The sequence below is a fragment of the Dendropsophus ebraccatus genome, chromosome 7 (genome assembly GCF_027789765.1).
Source record: "Dendropsophus ebraccatus isolate aDenEbr1 chromosome 7, aDenEbr1.pat, whole genome shotgun sequence".
Taxonomy (NCBI): domain Eukaryota; kingdom Metazoa; phylum Chordata; class Amphibia; order Anura; family Hylidae; genus Dendropsophus; species Dendropsophus ebraccatus.
In genome coordinates this window covers 1,422,174-1,434,434 of record NC_091460.1, presented here as the reverse complement: position 1 = coordinate 1,434,434, position 12,261 = coordinate 1,422,174, and the positions used below count along the sequence as shown (strand labels likewise).

The window sequence follows — 12,261 nt, the reverse complement described above, 5'->3', positions numbered from 1 at the left end:
GCAGTAAGGTAAGCTTACAGGAGGAGGGATGTTACATTGTGTTACTATCAGTGTGTGACCCCAGCAGTAAGGTAAGCTTACAGGAGGAGGGGTGTTACATTGTGTTACTATCAGTGTGACCCCCCAGCAGTAAGGTAAGCTTACAGGAGGAGGGATGTTACATTGTGTTACTGTCAGTGTGTGACCCCAGCAGTAAGGTAAGCTTACAGGAGGAGGGGTGTTACATTGTGTTACTATCAGTGTGACCCCAGCAGTAAGGTAAGCTTACAGGAGGAGGGGTGTTACATTGTGTTACTATCAGTGTGACCCCCCAGCAGTAAGGTAAGCTTACAGGAGGGATGTTACATTGTGTTACTATCAGTGTGACCCCCCAGCAGTAAGGTAAGCTTACAGGAGGAGGGGTGTTACATTGTGTTACTATCAGTGTGTGACCCCAGCAGTAAGGTAAGCTTACAGGAGGAGGGGTGTTACATTGTGTTACTATCAGTGTGTGACCCCCCCCAGCAGTAAGGTAAGCTTACAGGAGGAGGGGTGTTACATTGTGTTACTATCAGTGTGACCCCAGCAGTAAGGTAAGCTTACAGGAGGAGGGGTGTTACATTGTGTTACTATCAGTGTGACCCCAGCAGTAAGGTAAGCTTACAGGAGGAGGGGTGTTACATTGTGTTACTATCAGTGTGACCCCAGCAGTAAGGTAAGCTTACAGGAGGAGGGATGTTACATTGTGTTACTATCAGTGTGTGACCCCAGCAGTAAGGTAAGCTTACAGGAGGAGGGATGTTACATTGTGTTACTATCAGTGTGACCCCCCCAGCAGTAAGGTAAGCTTACAGGAGGAGGGATGTTACATTGTGTTACTATCAGTGTGTGACCCCAGCAGTAAGGTAAGCTTACAGGAGGAGGGATGTTACATTGTGTTACTATCAGTGTGTGACCCCAGCAGTAAGGTAAGCTTACAGGAGGAGGGGTGTTACATTGTGTTACTATCAGTGTGTGACCCCAGCAGTAAGGTAAGCTTACAGGAGGAGGGATGTTACATTGTGTTACTATCAGTGTGACCCCCCCAGCAGTAAGGTAAGCTTACAGGAGGAGGGATGTTACATTGTGTTACTATCAGTGTGACCCCAGCAGTAAGGTAAGCTTACAGGAGGAGGGATGTTACATTGTGTTACTATCAGTGTGTGACCCCAGCAGTAAGGTAAGCTTACAGGAGGAGGGATGTTACATTGTGTTACTATCAGTGTGTGACCCCCCCAGCAGTAAGGTAAGCTTACAGGAGGAGGGGTGTTACATTGTGTTACTATCAGTGTGACCCCCCCAGCAGTAAGGTAAGCTTACAGGAGGAGGGGTGTTACATTGTGTTACTATCAGTGTGACCCCAGCAGTAAGGTAAGCTTACAGGAGGAGGGATGTTACATTGTGTTACTATCAGTGTGTGACCCCAGCAGTAAGGTAAGCTTACAGGAGGAGGGATGTTACATTGTGTTACTATCAGTGTGTGACCCCAACAGTAAGGTAAGCTTACAGGAGGAGGGATGTTACATTGTGTTACTATCAGTGTGTGACCCCAGCAGTAAGGTAAGCTTACAGGAGGAGGGATGTTACATTGTGTTACTATCAGTGTGTGACCCCCCCCAGCAGTAAGGTAAGCTTACAGGAGGAGGGATGTTACATTGTGTTACTATCAGTGTGTGACCCCCCCCAGCAGTAAGGTAAGCTTACAGGAGAAGGGATGTTACATTATGTTACTATCAGTGTGTGACCCCCCAGCAGTAAGGTAAGCTTACAGGAGGAGGGATGTTACATTGTGTTACTATCAGTGTGACCCCAGCAGTAAGGTAAGCTTACAGGAGGAGGGGTGTTACATTGTGTTACTATCAGTGTGACCCCAGCAGTAAGGTAAGCTTACAGGAGGAGGGATGTTACATTGTGTTACTATCAGTGTGACCCCCCCAGCAGTAAGGTAAGCTTACAGGAGGAGGGATGTTACATTGTGTTACTATCAGTGTGTGACCCCAGCAGTAAGGTAAGCTTACAGGAGGAGGGATGTTACATTGTGTTACTATCAGTGTGTGACCCCAGCAGTAAGGTAAGCTTACAGGAGGAGGGATGTTACATTGTGTTACTATCAGTGTGTGACCCCCCCAGCAGTAAGGTAAGCTTACAGGAGGAGGGGTGTTACATTGTGTTACTATCAGTGTGACCCCCCCAGCAGTAAGGTAAGCTTACAGGAGGAGGGGTGTTACATTGTGTTACTATCAGTGTGACCCCAGCAGTAAGGTAAGCTTACAGGAGGAGGGATGTTACATTGTGTTACTATCAGTGTGTGACCCCAGCAGTAAGGTAAGCTTACAGGAGGAGGGGTGTTACATTGTGTTACTATCAGTGTGACCCCATCAGTAAGGTAAGCTTACAGGAGGAGGGATGTTACATTGTGTTACTATCAGTGTGACCCCATCAGTAAGGTAAGCTTACAGGAGGAGGGATGTTACATTGTGTTACTATCAGTGTGTGACCCCCCCAGCAGTAAGGTAAGCTTACAGGAGGAGGGATGTTACATTGTGTTACTATCAGTGTGACCCCCCCAGCAGTAAGGTAAGCTTACAGGAGGAGGGGTGTTACATTGTGTTACTATCAGTGTGTGACCCCAGCAGTAAGGTAAGCTTACAGGAGGAGGGATGTTACATTGTGTTACTATCAGTGTGTGACCCCCCCCAGCAGTAAGGTAAGCTTACAGGAGGAGGGATGTTACATTGTGTTACTATCAGTGTGTCCCCCCAGCAGTAAGGTAAGCTTACAGGTGGAGGGATGTTACATTGTGTTACTATCAGTGTGACCCCAGCAGTAAGGTAAGCTTACAGGAGGAGGGATGTTACATTGTGTTACTATCAGTGTGACCCCAGCAGTAAGGTAAGCTTACAGGAGGAGGGGTGTTACATTGTGTTACTATCAGTGTGACCCCCCAGCAGTAAGGTAAGCTTACAGGAGGAGGGGTGTTACATTGTGTTACTATCAGTGTGACCCCAGCAGTAAGGTAAGCTTACAGGAGGAGGGGTGTTACATTGTGTTACTATCAGTGTGACCCCAGCAGTAAGGTAAGCTTACAGGAGGAGGGGTGTTACATTGTGTTACTATCAGTGTGACCCCCCCAGCAGTAAGGTAAGCTTACAGGAGGAGGGGTGTTACATTGTGTTACTATCAGTGTGTGACCCCAGCAGTAAGGTAAGCTTACAGGAGGAGGGATGTTACATTGTCTATATAGTCAATCAAGGATCTCCAATTTTTCACGTTTTTGTTGCACCAGAGGCACAGTCCCTGGTGTCTCTCCCCCCTTCTTTAGTTTCTTCCCTCCTGTAACATATATAAAGGTCACTCATGTCCCTCCTTTCCCTTCTTCCTTCTGCAACATAGCGAGGGAGAAATACTGGGCTCAGTCCCCTCATTGTGTCTCTCCATACACAGGAAGAAGTGAAGAAGACATGGGGGGAGGGTGTGGCCTTCCCCCAGGAGTCAGGAGGGCGGAGCAGGGCCCGGGGCCCCATCACGGAGCCTCCATCACTGATACATGAGCAGAAGATCCTAGAACTCACCCACAGGATGACTGAGCTGCTGACTGGAGAGGTGATACTGGGGAATGCTGGGAGATGATAGAGTAATCCAGGAGGCAGCAGGCTGGGGGGGATGACTGTGTGATCATTGTGTGTGTCAGGTTCCTATAAGGTGTCAGGATGTGGCCGTCTATTTCTCCATGGAGGAGTGGGAGTATGTAGAAGGACACAAGGATCTGTACCGGGGGGAGCAGCCGCTCATGATGGAGGATCAGCCGCCCGGCCTCACAGCACAAGGTAAGAGGAGACCTTCCTGATGCTAGAGAGCAGGGGGGAGGGGCCACTACATCCTCCTCCTCCTCCCATCCTCCCCCTCCCCCCATCCTCCTCCTGATGACATGGAGCAGTGTATAATGGATTGGTTCCCTGTGTGTTCCCTACAGATGGAGGCAGTGACAGGAATCCACCAGAGAGGTGTCCCCGTCCTCTGTATTCCCAGGACTGTCCAGAGGGAAATGTCCCAGCAGACAATCAGCAGGTAGGTTGCACTTACATCTCCACAATATATAAACATAATGTTCTTTTTAATTATCCTTACCTTTATGATGGCACCATGGGAGTCAGTGTTCATGCCCAATGGGACAGGACACCTGGGAGGTTTTATTGCCCCTCCCCTATTGGCAATGTCTTTCTGGTATCTAGGTCAATCTCGATAGGGGGAATAGGTGTGTGTGGGGTGGGGGTGGGGGGTTGGTCTGCCGCCACCAAGGTAAGCAGGAAACCCTAAAACATCAGAAGAAAGTTGCATAGATCTAGGTCTCAGTCTCCTTCCATGTAAAAGCAGACAGCAATCTTTACAGTTTCTTCTGTGGATGGACAACAGTATGGATCCCGCTCCATTTTATGGTGTGTTTCAGTGGCTTGGCCTCTAGGTCCATAGGAGGAGGGCTGTGTAGCTCCAACGTCCTTTTCTGGGACCACTGTCTTCTGAAGACCCTGATGAGGTTAGAATGAAAGCTGAAAGGCTTCTCTACCCTGCGGGTCATCCCGGGTTTGGGGCCTCGTCTATCCCTTCGGTTAGTATGGAGGAAACCTGCCTTGCCAGCCTCAGTGAGCGGCCTACCTGGGTTAGCTACGCTCTGGATAGAAATAGTACCTGCTTTTTATTAATGCTAGATTCTTTCTTGGCAAGAGAGTAAAAATCTCTCCTAAAAAGAAAAACTTATTCCTGTTCCTTGTCTTCCGCACGTTACCATTAACACTCCCGGCTCGCTGGCCAACACAAAACGAGACACAGACACACACCCTGCTGTATGGGAACCCACAGGCCAGATATCTACACGTGACCCACCGGCTTCTACCAGATGCACCAACACAAAGCACACACAAAACTTTGCCGTGTCGGGGCCCGCTGCCAGACACCCAAAATGGGACTTTGCTGCCACCACCCTGTCTGTTACATATTAAGAGGAGACGGGAAACCCTAAGGGTATGTGCTCACTACAGAACACCTGCCTCGGATTCCGCAGCTCGCAGCTGCTCGCGTCTCTGCTGCTCCCATAGACTTCATTCTTCAGATTCCGCTGTCTGTCCGAAGAATGAGCAGGTTCATATAACACGCCCAAGTCACAGTATTACACCTCTATTACAGCCCCTAAACAATTCACTACAAACACAATATAACCTCTATGTAAACTAGAAAAAGTACATGGAAACCTTTTTTCCTCTATATTGGCATGAACAGAAAGCCACATTGTAAGCAAAAGAAAAATTTTCCTGCACCCCTTTAACCCTTTAAGGACGGGGCCCATTTTCGTTTTTGCGTTTTAGTTTTTTTCCTCCTTGTGTTTAAAACGCCATAGCAGTTGCATTTTCCCACCTAGAGACCCACAGGAGCCCTTATCCTTATTTTTTGCACCACTAATTGTACTTTGCGATGGCGGCTGAATTATACCATAAAGTCACTGCGAAACCAGAAAACAATTATATGTGTGGTGAAATTGAAAAAAAAAACGCATTTCTTTTATTTGGGGGGTATTTGTTGTACGCCATTCGCCCTATGGAAAAACTGACTTGTTATATATGTTCCTCAGGTGGTTACGATTACAGCGATATATAACATGTATAACTTATATTGTATCTGATGTAAATAATACAAACCATTGTTACCAAATACACGTTCCTTACAATCGCTCCATTCCCCGGCTTATAGCGCTTTTATCCTTTGGTCTATGGCGCTGTGTCAGGTGTCAGTTTTTGCGCCATGATGTGTTCTTTCTATCGGTACCTTGATTGCGCATATACGACTTTTTGATCGCTTTTTATTACATTTTTTCTGGATTTGATGCGACCAAAAATGCGCAATTTTGCACTTTGGGAATTTTTTATACACTTACGCAGTTTACTGTGTGAGATCAGGAATGTGATTAATAGTTCAGGCGATTACGCACGCGGCGATAGCAAACATGTTTATTTATTTATTTACTTTTGTTTATAATCTGGGAAAAGGGGGGTGATTCAGACTTTTATTAGGCGAGGGGGCTTTTTATTGACAACAACACTTTATTTTTTTTTTTTTTTTTTTTACACATATACTAGAAGCCCCCCTGGGGTTAGGGTTATTCCCCCCCCTGGGGTTAGGGTTATTTCCCCCCCTGGGGTTAGGGTTGTTCCCCCCTGGGGGACTTCTAGTATATACACTTTGATCTCTCATTGAGATCTTTGCGGTATACTTATACAGCAAAGATCAATGAGATCGGCACTCGTTTGCTTTCGGCTGCTGTAGCCAAAAACAAACGAGTGCCGAGTCGGGGACGGCGCTATCTTGGAGCGGTCCCCGGAGGAGTGATCTCCGCCACTAGACACCAGGGAAATGCTGCGTCCGGTAATCGGGTGCAGCTGTCAGGTTTGACAGCTGGATCTGATTACTGTGTTAGTGGGCACGGCGATCGGACCCTGCCCGCTAATACCTGCGGTCCCGGGCTACAAGCGGTACCCGGGACCGCGGCGGTTCAGAGCGGGGTCGCTGCGCTCTGAGACATAAAGACCCTGCAACCGATAGAAACAGGAGACATGCAGACCCTGCAACCGATAGAAACAGGAGACATGCAGACCCTGCAACCGATAGAAACAGGAGACATGCAGACCCTGCAACCGATAGAAACAGGAGACATGCAGACCCTGCAACCGATAGAAACAGGAGACATGCAGACCCTGCAACCGATAGAAACAGGAGACATGCAGACCCTGCAACCGATAGAAACAGGAGACATGCAGACCCTGCAACCGATAGAAACAGGAGACATATACAGACCCTGCAACCGATAGAGACAGTAGACATACAGACCGTGCAACCGATAGAGACAGTAGACATACAGACCCTGCAACCGATAGAGACAGGAGACATGCAGACCCTGCAACCGATAGAAACAGGAGACATGCAGACCCTGCAACCGATAGAGACAGGAGACATATACAGACCCTGCAACCGATAGAAACAGGAGACATATACAGACCCTGCAACCGATAGAGACAGGAGACATATACAGACCCTGCAACCGATAGATACAGGAGACATGCAGACCCTGCAACCGATAGAGACAGGAGACATGCAGACCCTGCAACCGATAGAAATAGGAGACATGCAGACCCTGCAACCGATAGAAACAGGAGACATATACAGACCCTGCAACCGATAGAGACAGGAGACATATAGACCCTGCAACCGATAGAAACAGGAGACATGCAGACCCTGCAACCGATAGAAACAGGAGACATGCAGACCCTGCAACCGATAGAGACAGGAGACATGCAGACCCTGCAACCGATAGAAACAGGAGACATGCAGACCCTGCAACCGATAGAAACAGGAGACATGCAGACCCTGCAACCGATAGAAACAGGAGACATGCAGACCCTGCAACCGATAGAAACAGGAGACATGCAGACCCTGCAACCGATAGAAACAGGAGACATGCAGACCCTGCAACCGATAGAAACAGGAGACATGCAGACCCTGCAACCGATAGAAACAGGAGACATGCAGACCCTGCAACCGATAGAAACAGGAGACATATACAGACCCTGCAACCGATAGAGACAGGAGACATATACAGACCCTGCAACCGATAGAGACAGGAGACATATACAGACCCTGCAACCGATAGAGACAGGAGACATGCAGACCCTGCAACCGATAGAGACAGGAGACATATACAGACCCTGCAACCGATAGAAACAGGAGACATGCAGACCCTGCAACCGATAGAGACAGTAGACATACAGACCCTGCAACCGATAGAGACAGGAGACATATACAGACCCTGCAACCGATAGAAACCGTTCTGATTCCTGGCACCTCAGAGTTGAGGTTCCCAGATGTGCAGAATGTGAGTTCCCTCTTATGTGATGATTAGGACAGATTGACCATGTGAGGGTCCACTTCTGCTGCAGCTCGCAGGAAACAATGCTTGGACCATTCCATGTGTCTTTACAGCGGGATTTCCGGGCATTTTGTCAAGGAGTTTCCATCCAGGTCTTATTAGCAACCGGGAAACACCAGTGATGATCTGGAGGGTCACTTGGGCACTCAGGTACCTCCAAATGTTATTGAAAAGTTTTTGTTGCCTGTAAAGTTGTTTTCTGGTAATGTTGAATTCTCTTGTCAAGCCGTGGTGGACTCTGGTGCCGCCATGGTGGACTCTGGTGCCGCCCTAATTTTATTCGCACCTCGGTGGCAGTGTCCCTAGGACTGGAATTGGTTCCCCTTTGTTACCCATTCTCCATTGCAGGTGCTGATTCTGCCCCTTTGGTGGTAAAATCAAGTTCCATACCCCTGAGGTGGCTATGGGAGTGGGGTGTCTCCACCCCAACCATGGAACAATGGAACTTTTCATATGGAGTAGTTCACACTTGACTCCAGTTAGTCCATTATTGTGTGCAGTCAATGATGTGTTGAATCTCCTGGAATTTATTTCAGATTTCGTTGATGTATTTGATGAGGCCGTTGCTGACGCCTTGCCTTATCACTGTCCGTATTACTGCGCCATCGATCTCATGTCTGGGGCCAAGTTCCCTAAGAGACGAATTTTTAACTTGTCCCCCCCAGAGCAAGAGTTGATGCACCAGTATATACAGGTTAGTCTAAGGAAGGGTGACATCCGCCCCTCTGGGTCACCATTGGGTGCTGGTTTCTTTTTTGTAGAGAAAAAAGAGGTCTGCGTCCCTGATTACAGGAAACTCCATAAGATCACCATAAAGGACCGGCATCCACCTCCCCTGATCCCAGATCTCTAAATCAGGTGGTGGGTGCCAGAAACATGTACGTGAGGGGTTATCCAGGCTAAATTCTCCAAGTGTCTATTTGGTTTCAAAGAGGTTGGGTTCCTGGGCTACATTCTTACTCGTCATTCAGTACAAATGTATTCTAAGAAGGTGTCAGCTGTGCTAGAGTGGGCGGGGCCTACTACCTTGAAAGAGGTCCAAAGATTTCTTGGGTTCGCAAATTGTTATAGGAAATTGATGTGTAATTTCTCCTTGGTTGCTAAACCCTTAACTGAACTGATTAAAAAGGGAGAGGATCCAACCTTTTGGTCACCTGAGGCCGAACAAGCCTTTACCCAGTTAACCCTTAGAGGACAGGGCCAATTTAAATTTTTTTGCGTTTCCTCCTTGTGCCTAAGAGACCATAGCACTTTAATTTTTCCACCTAGAAACCCACATGAGCCCTTATTATTGCGCCACAAATTGTACCTTGCAATGACAGGCTGAATTTTTGCATAAAGTACACTGCGAAACCAGAAAAAAAATTCAATGTGTGGAGCAATTGAAGAAAAAAAAAACACATTTCTTTTTTATTTGGAGGGGTCTTGTTTTTACGCCGTTCGCCCTGTGGTAAAACTGACTTGTTATATATGTTCCTCAAGTCGTTTCGATTACAACAATATGTAACATGTATAACTTATTTTGGCTTTTAAAATATTCAAACCATTGTTAAAGCGACTCTGTACCCACAATCTGACCCCCCAAACCACTTGTACCTTCGGATAGCGGCTTTTAATCCAAGATCTGTCCTGGGGTCCGTTCAGCAGGGGATGCAGTTATTGTCATAAAAACAACTTTTAATCCTACAGCGCTGTGTCTAACGGCCGGGGCTTACATTTGTATATGCATTAGGCTGGCACACCCTCTCTGTCCTTCCTCCCCACCCTCCTCATCATTAGGAATGCTCCAGGAACATTTACTGCTGTTTGAGCTTTGCACAGGTGTATTAACGATCCAGCCCATGTTCATTATGCACACAGGTGGGGAATAGGAAGCAATCTGCCTGGAGCATTCCTAATGATGAGGAGGGTGGGGAGGAAGGACGGAGAGGTCGTGCCAGCCTAATGCATATACAAATGTAAGCCCCAGCCCTTAGACACAGCGCTGCCGGATTAAAAGTTGTTTTTTATGACAGTAACTGCATCCCCTGCCAAACGGACCCCAGGATAAATCTTGGATTAAAAGCAGCTATCCGAAGGTACAAGTGGTTTGGAAGGGGGGGGGGGGGGCTCAGATTGTGGGTACAGAGTCACTTTAACAAATAGTCCCCCTGGGGCTAGGTTTATAACCCTAACCCTAGGGGGGAATAACCCTAACCCTGGGATACCCCCCCCCCTCTGGAGTTAGGGTTATTCCCCCTGGGGTTAGTTATTCTCCCCCATGGGGTTAGGGTTATTCCCCCCCTGGGGTTAGGGCGATTTCCCCCCCCCACTAGACCACCAGGCAAGTGAAAAGCTGCTTTACAAATGCTGCTGTCAACTTTGACAGCTGCATTTAAAAAGCTAATTAGCGGGAACAGCAATTGGACCGTGCCCGCTAATAGCCACGGTCCCTGGCTACAAGCAGCACCCAGGGTCGTCTAGGGGTTAAAGTGTCACTGTTGTGTGGATTTTTGTTTTTCAATTTTTCAATAGTCCAGGCGATTTTAAGAAACTTTGTAATTGGGTTTATTGGGCATTTTTATAATGAAAAAGCAGTTTGAAGCTCTTCCCCTGTCTTCATTGTTCTCTATGAAGAGGGGAGGGGTTGAGGGAGATGAGGCACCAAAACAGGACAACAATTTAATTTACTGCTACATCACCGGGCTATCTCCTATGAAGTCAGCACTGACCTCTCTGACCTCTGAATACTGGCTTTCACACAGCTCCCTCTGTGTAATCATTGGTTCTCTGCTCTCTGCTGCCAACTAATCTCCCTCTTCCCCCCTCCCCTCTCCATAGATTAGACAGGGCACGTCTGATGTAAACTAGTCGAGATTTCCTGATAATGAGCAGTGGATGAGAGAGAGGAGGGGGAGGGGACCTGGGAAAAGGCTTTTTAAATGCAGATAATGGCATATTTGCCTAATAAACCCAATTACAAAGTTTCTTAAAATCGCCTGGACTATTGATTTCTGAAGGAAAAAAAAAACACGACAGTGACTCTTTAACCACATATGACGTACCCCTACGTCATATGTCCTCACTTGCACTTCAAAGCGGGGCCGCGCGGCGGCCCCGCTTTGAAGTGCCGCGATCCTGGGTGCCGCGAGTAGCCCGGGACCGCTGCTATTAGCGGGCACGGTCTGATCGCTGTGCCCGCTAATTAGCTAATCGGAGGCAGCTGTCAAAGTTGACAGCTTCTTCCGATTACCGGAGGCAACGTTTCCCTGGGGTCTAGTGGGGGAGATCGCTCCTCCGGGACCTTGTCCCGGAGGAGCGATCTCCGTTAATGATGCCGGCCGGGGACGCGTCCAAGATGGCGCCGTCCTCGTCTCGGCACTCGTTCGTTTTCGGCTGCAGCAGCCGAAAGCAAACGAGTGCCGATCTCATGGATCTCTGCAGCATATCTATGCTGCAGAGATCTCAATGAGAGATCACAGTGTATATACTAGAAGTCCCCCAGGGGGGAATAACCCTAACCCCAGGGGTGGAATAACCCTAACCCCAGGGGTGGAATAACCCTAACCCCAGGGGGAAATAACCCTAACCCCAGGGGGAATAACCCTAACCCCAGGGGGAATAACCCTAACCCCAGGGGGGGAATAACCCTAACCCCAGGGGGAATAACCCTAACCCTAGGGGGGAATAACCCTAACCCCAGGGAGGAATAACCCTAACCCCAGGGGGGCTTCTAGTATATGTGTAAAAAAATAAAATAAAGTGTTGTTAATAGTAAAAAGCCCCCTCCCCTAATAAGTCTGAATCACCCCCCTTTTCCCAGGTTATAAATAAAAGTAAATAAATAAACAAATAAATAAACATGTTTGGTATCGCCGCGTGCGTAATCGCCTGAACTATTAATTAATCACATTCCTGATCTCGTACGGTAAACGGCGTCAGCGCAAAAAAATCCCAAAGTGCAAAATTGTGCATTTTTGGTCGCATCAAATCCAGAAAAAATTTAATAAAAAACGATCAAAAAGTCGTATATGCGCAATCAAGGTACCGATAGAAAGATCACATCATGGCGCAAAAAATGACACCTCACACAGCCCCATAGACCAAAGGATAAAAGCGCTATAAGCCGGGAATGGAGCGATTTTAAGGAACGTATATTGGTTAACAACGGTTTGAATTTTTTACAGGCCATCAGATACAATATAAGTTATACATGTTATATATCGTTTTAATCGTAACCACCTGAGGAACATATATAACAAGTCAGTTTTACCCCAGGGCGAATGGCGTAA

The 12,261-nt window shown here is 47.6% G+C and overlaps 1 pseudogene; it reads left to right on the top strand.

The window, feature by feature from the left end:
* The first annotated feature begins 3,671 nt into the window (after positions 1-3,671).
* LOC138797196 (zinc finger protein 585A-like) overlaps positions 3,672-12,261 on the top strand; it is a 38,025-nt pseudogene continuing 29,435 nt past the window's right edge.